The 6,777-nt window shown below is 40.6% G+C and overlaps 1 long non-coding RNA gene across 1 annotated transcript; it reads left to right on the top strand.

Moving 5' to 3' along the window:
* Window positions 1-321: 321 nt before the first annotated feature.
* On the top strand, window positions 322-6,094 carry LOC306927212. Its single transcript, XR_013790502.1, has 4 exons — window positions 322-456; window positions 1,257-1,382; window positions 5,779-5,803; window positions 6,068-6,094. It is a non-coding gene; the product is annotated as an uncharacterized lncRNA (long non-coding RNA).
* Window positions 6,095-6,777: the final 683 nt, after the last annotated feature.

Genomic DNA, 6,777 nt, shown 5'->3' with positions numbered 1-6,777 from the left:
GTGCTGCTGGTGGTATGACAACCATGCATTTCCCTCAAAGGTTCCATAAAGGTCTGTCTATCCTCTATTATATGTTGTTGTACAGCTGACCTGCAGGTCGCAGCAGGTCCAGTCAGAACCGGTGTCTTGTGTGTGACCCTCTGTCTATGTGTTGTTGTACAGCTGACCTGCAGGTCGCAGCAGGTCCAGTCAGAACCGGTGTCTCGTGTGTGACCCTCTGTCTATGTGTTGTTGTATAGCTGACCTGCAGGTCGCAGCAGGTCCGGTCAGAACCGGTGTCTCGTGTGTGACCCTCTGTCTATGTGTTGTTGTACAGCTGACCTGCAGGTCGCAGCAGGTCCAGTCAGAACCGGTGTCTCGTGTGTGACCTCTGTCCACCCTGACGGTTCGGCCTCCTACCAGCTGTCCCGGCCTCCTCCCTCCCATCACTGTGGCACCACCTGGGAAGATGGCAACGTGAGTCTAGCTGGTCCTTTAACTGCTCTGTCACTCTGTTGAGTTGAAGGTGTCTGTGGCTTTGGCTTTTTTACTATGTAGCAGTGGCTATGTGTGTGGTGTGACTTTTCAAAAGTGTTAACAATGAAAAGGGTATCTTTGGCCTGGGCCATGGCTCAGTGGTCCAGGCACCTTGGCTGGTAATCCAGTCTGGCAGTGTGCCGCGGGTTCGACTCCCAATCCCGACGGCCTTTACTGCATGTCTTCCCACCATCTCTCTCCCCATTTCCTGTCAGCCTACTGTCTGTCCCTCCATAAAAATATAAAATAAAGGTGAAAGCCACAAAAAAATCATTAAAAAAAAGAAAAGAAAAGGGACAAAGAAGAGGTCCCGCACACTGTCAGACACGCCAAAAAAAAACATTGTCTGTCTTGATGAAGGTCTAAGCGACCGAAACGTTGACCTAATAAAGAGCAACATTTTTTTGGCAAGTGCATGTCTGACCTCTTCTTTGTCTCTCAATTATATTGAAAGACAAATATATTATATATATATTATATATATAATATCATATGTTATATTATATGCTCTATTCTATTGCCCTAAACACCTGTCTTTTGAGGCCTCTTGCTATAAACATTGCAATGATAACATAACGTTGACTAAATGTAACCCCCTGTCTGTCTGTCTGTCTGTCTGTCTGTCTGTCTGTCTGTCTGTCTGTCTGTCTGTCTGTCTGTCTGTCTGTCTGTCTGTCTGTCTGTCTGTCTGTCTGTCTGTCTGTCTGTCTGTCTGTCTGTCTTGTCTGGTCTGTCTACAGAGGATTGTCATCGCCAATGACCTTGAGGGCGACCCATCGCGAGTCACACATCTCACCAATCAGAGCATCACCCTGAATGTCTGTGTGGAGCATGTCATTCATGGAGTGGAGTGCCTTTCTTCAGGGGTAAGAAAAACGTTTCTCAAAATATCATCACATTCTATAGCCTTCATAACAGGCTCCATTTTGTCCTTTCTTCTTCTTCCCACAATGCATCACTCTGTCACTCCCTGTCTGAAGTGATGACATGATGTTAGGATGATTAAATAATAATGTTAAATAAAACTGTATAAAAATGCATGCATTGTGTCCCTGGTGGAGACAACATGATCCTAGTTCTAATCTGACTCCTGTCATATCTTGTCTCCTCTCTGTCTGTCCTCCGACAAAATAATCAAAAGTGTGAAGGGTGAATTATCACTTAACTAGTGACAAACAGGACTAAAAAAACAATAATTCTGACAGTAGACTGAACTGGAAGATAGAACGCCATGTTTACAATTAGGGGTGCACGATTATGAAATTATGACCGATCTCCGATTATTTGCAGGGTCATATATCTGTCAATACGGATTCTGACCGATTCCGATATTATCCAAATATCTGTGAAAATAATCCTGATTATTTTGAGACCGATCCGATATGGCATTTTTATGGCCGATATGGTCGATTCCGATACTATTTACAATCTAGACAGACAGTATAGTCTGTAGTAGATGTAAGGGGATGAAAGAAGAGGACCCTTCAATTCAACAGCAATTATGACTTGACAAGATAGATTAGATAACAGTACTATTGTAGAGCTGCCAACTGCTTTAACGTTGCATATCGTCGCTGTCAGGTGGAGAAACCTCATATGTCCATAACCATTCCCTTTTAACCCTTAGAAGATGAAAGACGCCAATTGGCGTCTTCATCAGAATTCCGTAAATGATCAATGACGCCAATTGGCGTCTTCACAGTTTTTGATGAATCTAAACATATTAATATGCTCCGAAGCGCTGTTTAAATTCCTGAGCTTATATTCCAACTACATTACCCAGAAAACCCGTGTCACGTGACACACGTGTACGTGTTGCCATTGGAAGCTGGTCCCACCCCCTGTAAACAGTGGGGGCAGAGGGAGTCTTCATAGTTTTCATTGTTTTGCCTGTTTGCCGTCTCGCCCGAGCGATTTTCTAGCAGAAAAAGTTGAAAGCAGTACTATTTATTTGAGCGAGTTTTGTGGTAGTAGTATTGATCCATACGCGTCCCAGTCGCCTTCTCCAGGCGGAGTAGCCCTGGTCCAGTGCTTACAGCGAGACTCGCTGCTCCCTCCCTCCTTTTTTCATTGTCTCCCCATCGTCGTCCGATGAGCTATACCGGGAAACCATTGAAGAAGACGATCAACCCGGAATGTTTTGAGGTAATCTTATTGTAGAAAATGCCCTTCTATAGTGATCAGAAATCATAAGATGATCGCTACAAATAGATGCTTGGATAATTACTACTACTAGTCAGATCATGACGCCAGAATGACTCACCACGATGGCCCCCAGCCATTAGCCAGCACCGAAGGTGCTGGCTAATGGTGTTGGTCGGTGCATTGGTGCTGGCTAAGGGCTGGAGGGGGGGGTTGGTGTCGATCGGTTGGTTGGTGCAGTACAAATGTATCGTAGCAGGCATGCACGCATGGCAGTACAAGTATTTTATATTGTAGCGTGCCTTATAGGCGATCTGATCTTTAGAGTAATGTTCGCTCCTTTTATTTACTGTCTACAAAGACGGAGAACAAACATGCATCGTTTACTGAAGCAACGCGTGGTTATGATGACGTTGCTACAAGGATCGGAGGGGGGACGGGGAGTGAAGCTAACAGTAGCGTATTATATAAGATCTGTATGACGTTTCATTGACGTCTGAGCTTGCATGATAATTGCATTCATTGTATATAAATGCACCATTTACCATTTACCATTTACCATTTATTGTATATTGTATACAATCATGATTGTACATTGTTTAGTGTGTCTCCGTGTGATGATGATGATGACGATGATGTCAGATAGCCTACGTCCCCCCCCCCCCCCCCAACTGGCTATTGGCCGGGCTGACTACAGCTAAATGTTTATTTTTATATATTTAGAACTGGCATCGGAGGAGGAGGATGATGATGATGATGATGATGATGAAGACGAAGAGTCAAGACTGCGATGGAGTTCTCCGACACTGAACCGGATGCATTCATTCATTTCAGTTGTTGTTGTTTTTTAAATTTAGCCTACACACACACACACCGTCAAGAACAACTGGAATGCAGTGGTTTGGGGACACTGGGGAGTTTGGGGACAACTGTTTTGTATGTAGGCCTATTTATTTTCTGTAATATTTATTATAATTGTATTATGTTAGTAGTCATAAAAAATAAAAGACAAGCTTTTACAATGAGTTAGACCTGTCATGGCTATTTTGTTCACTAGTCTGAGGTTTATGGTTTGACTAAGCGAGTTTCAACTGTGATTTACTCTGTAACGGTAGATGGTAAGAACCCAATTTTTTTTTGTTATAATACAGTATACATTCAAGTCTATATTTTGATACATATCATGGGCACAAAGTCATATCAAAACAATGTCCTTGGATGAGTTTTTTATCAAAACTGTTTCTTCACAACAGGTTTTTGAGATACATGCATGAATAGACACGGTACTGGTAAGACTATGTAAACATGGTATATATCAAAATGTGCGTTAGAATGTCTAATTTTACCCCAAAAAAGAATTGAGTTTATATGATGTTCCATTTCAGAGCTAGGGGGACTTTTAGCTGGATAGGTCAGATTGATCATGACTGACCATGCTATTTATAGATGGCAAAATATCTACAGTGGTACATGTGAGAAACTTTTTATTTTATTTTAATTGAACTAGACAACTCACCCTTTAAAATGAGATATTGCATGGCTATGTACGCCCAGCAGAAAAAAAGTTATTTAGAAAATAAAACTTCAACCGGTCATAACTTTTTTTGTTGTCCTAGAAACACTACCCAGTGTAAATGCAGGCTCTTTTAAATGGCTTCCAACACCACAACTAAACATTTTATCAACTCAGTTCATTTTTTTCCTGGAAGCAGACAAGCCAAGCTTTCTCTGAAGGTCTTTCGTTGTCACACATTCACAACAGAGAATTTTCAATAAATCATTCAAAAACGCCATTCTGCCATAGAGAAGTCTAAAAACTATATAGAAATCCATGAAACTCTCAAAGAGTTAATCATCATTTATTTTAAAATTGTGAAAATAGATCTACAAGCTCGTAGATCTGCTATTTTCACTACTTTTCTTATATGATGATGAAGTAGGCCAGTATAGGGCTTTAACCCATTCTGGACGGGAACCCCTTTTGGTGTTTTAACTAAGCATTATGTTATACTTTATCTATTGAAAAATAGCAGACCTACAAGCTCGTAGCACGCCACTCAGCATTTTTGAAACATCTTGAAAATGCGGCACAAATCTTTGAATATATATTCTTTCAGAAGACTTTTTTTTTATTTCGACGTCAGGCCTAAATGAGTTAATTTGTGTTAAAGAAAAACATGTTCGTCACGACAGAGACGATATGGAATTTTTGCTCTCTGCCACGTTGCTTTCTACGTTCAGATTATAGGGATGCACCGAAAGGGAGATTCTTGGCCGAAACCCAATACCGAATATAGGAAACAGTGGTCCGAAAACCGAATACCGAATATAGGAAACAGTGGTCCGAAAACCGAATACCGAATATAGGAAACAGTGGTCCGAAAACCGAATACCGAATATCCGAATATGATTAATATTATATATATTTTTTCCTACCATTGCTGTCATGGCCGTATCTAAAGGTACATACCTGATTTATGGCAAAATAAATGGTTACGGCAAAACTTAACTTAAATAATAATCACTATTATGGGTCCATAAAACATTTATTCAGCTCTTTTGAATGCATTAATTGCATACACTATTCGGTGATATATTTTCTGCCTATTCGGGCCGAAGCCGAATAGGCCGAAAATGCATTTTTAGCCATTTTCTGCCGAATATTTTCTGCGGCCTAATATTGGGTGCATCACTAGTTCAGATGTTACGACCTGTACTGTACAGCACAGGGAGGACAAACACTCAAACACCGAACACTGGCTCAGTGAGAAACATTAGTTATAGCCAGTTCATTAATAGCCGTTTCAGTTCTTGATGTACAGTAGATGTGAGCCTATCACTGATTGAGTTGTACAGTTTGACTTTAGTTACATATAGACACGTTAACTATATTATTCTGTGGTGTTTTATTTTTCAATGAACCATGTCCATAATAACATGTCTGGACATGTTCAGCTGTCAAATCTGTCTGCATACAATTCCTATTGCAGTTTGTTATTGGCAAAACGTAGGAAAAGTAATGGTGAAAAGTTACAAAAATAATACCATATTTGAGCTAAACACACACAGTAGCCTGTACTTCTACATCTTTATATTTAGTAATGACAATCTCTCTTCCAGGTGTCGTATAAGACAGAGTGCAGAGGTAAGAGTTCAATATGATCATTATATTACTTGAAATTATTTTAATTACCTTCATAAATTTGACTTTATTTAATTCGGTCTATGAGTAGCATGACTTGCTTACTGTGTGACCTACTTAAATTAATGTATCCCTTTCAAATCGATTCATTGCACTTCCACATGTAATTCTCTGCAGAAACCAGTTATTCCAGTAATAAATATTGTCATTGTTTGTGTTGTCACTCAACGATAACTTCAGCAACGTCTTTCTTGTACTCTTGTACAGCTAACTGTGCAGCGAGAGAGAACAAAGGTGAGTCACAGAGTTTAAGGTATTTTCCATGCCTGCCGTGATGAAGCAACAACCCTTTCCTTCCTTGTTTTACTAGAGGTGTAGGTCACTTCTAGCCTGGTTTTTAACCACTCCCCCTTGAAATCGCATCGCATCAGGCGATTTCTGGGAGAGGGTGGTTTATGAGGCTAAGTCACTTCCACCTTTTTGACCGACAGCCTCACACACAAACACCTCTGCAAAAAGATCATGTACAAGTGCAAGTGTGCTGGAGAGACTGCTTGCCTATAATAAGACTCGCCTCTAAGACTCAGAGCACTTCTCTCTCTCCTTGTATCTCTCTATCCTTGTATCGCTTCTTCTCACCTTTCTTCAACAGTCGCCAGTCCCCCCCCCCCCCCTCCCCTCTTGTAACCATTTTCGATACGTTTGTGCTTTATTCATCACAAATGTTTTGTGATAGCAAAACATTGTACATGTTTAGATAGCATGTTGTCACAAGATGTGGTTTGTTACAAATGTTTGACATGTAGTCATGTTATGAATATGGGATGCACATGAAACATTTTCATACCAATACAGTAATGGTTATAAAACAGAAAACAAGTTGTAGTCTCAGGTATAAACAGTTTAGGCATATTTCTTGCAGCAGAGTTAGTTTAGTTTAGTTTACTCAGTTAGTTAGTTAGCAGAAGAGTTAGTTA

Source organism: Electrona antarctica (genome assembly GCF_951216825.1).
Source record: "Electrona antarctica genome assembly, chromosome: 7".
NCBI lineage: Eukaryota > Metazoa > Chordata > Actinopteri > Myctophiformes > Myctophidae > Electrona > Electrona antarctica.
The sequence above is the reverse complement of the archived record's forward strand: the minus strand, read 5'-3'. Positions and strand labels throughout refer to the sequence as shown.